Below are 1,076 nucleotides of genomic sequence, written 5' to 3'. Positions count from 1 at the left end.
ATCTAAAACGCTCAAGTGGGAGAGTTTTTGCCCCGGTTCGGAAATGTATTAGATTCGGGGCTGCGCGTCCCAATAGTACCATCGACTAAAAGTTTGTCCCTGTGGCACTAATTCATGATGAACTAATCGTTCAAAGTGAAAGAAAACTATCCGCTTGTCTTTGACATTTGACCTGACCTGTTTTTTTGGTCTTGGAGAACCTTCCCGACCCATTGTGAAAATTGAACCCTAGTCTTAACATAACAACTGTAGACGCACGTCTCATCACCATTTATGATTCTGTTCAGGTACATCTTTTTCTAATTTTCGTGATCCAAAAGCGCGTCGCAGATGGCGAGGCGATGGTCTTTCTGGTGTTGACTCATGAGCCGAGAGACGAACTTGGCGGGAACACTATGTATTCCAAGATTCTGTGTCAGGATTTCATGGCATGATACAACTGAAATGTTACATTCTTCTGCAATCTCTCAGACGATCAGTCTTCGACTGGCGCACACAGTTTCGTTGACGTTCTTCACATCAGCGTCGCCGGTAAACGGCGAAGAACTTCACGACCGAGGCTCATCTTTAACTTCCGTCCAGCCATTTTTAAACGGTGTGAACCATTCGTAACACCGTGAACGGCTTAAGCACTCACCGGCGTAGGTTCCCTGCATCATTTGGTGTGTCTCTGTAAAGGTTTTGCGCCAGGTACACATTAAACAAGGGCACGTGCAGGGATGCCAACCGCATTTCGATCCTACACACCATTGGCACGAAATGAGAAATGTTCCGGAATTTTTTGAACAGACATCACAATAAGTGGCGTAAAAGGCTGTAAAGAACGCAAAAATGAATTTATTTTACCGAGTAGTTCCTGCAAAATCGCCTGATAAAGATTGCAGGTCGTGCCGACCGGCCGAAATGTGGCAAACAGTTATCGGCCTACCCTTCCGAACAACGAATGAACTCGCCCAGCGCTTTGAACAACAGTTGGTCACTGCGTATCGGTCATCTTCTCCTGGACCCTACCTTGTGTACGCGATACTACCGCCATCTGTACATGTGCATATTACTATCCCGTGGCTTTTGTCACC

Source organism: Schistocerca gregaria, chromosome 4, assembly GCF_023897955.1.
Source record: "Schistocerca gregaria isolate iqSchGreg1 chromosome 4, iqSchGreg1.2, whole genome shotgun sequence".
Taxonomy (NCBI): Eukaryota; Metazoa; Arthropoda; class Insecta; order Orthoptera; family Acrididae; genus Schistocerca; species Schistocerca gregaria.
This window is presented reverse-complemented; position numbering follows the sequence as displayed.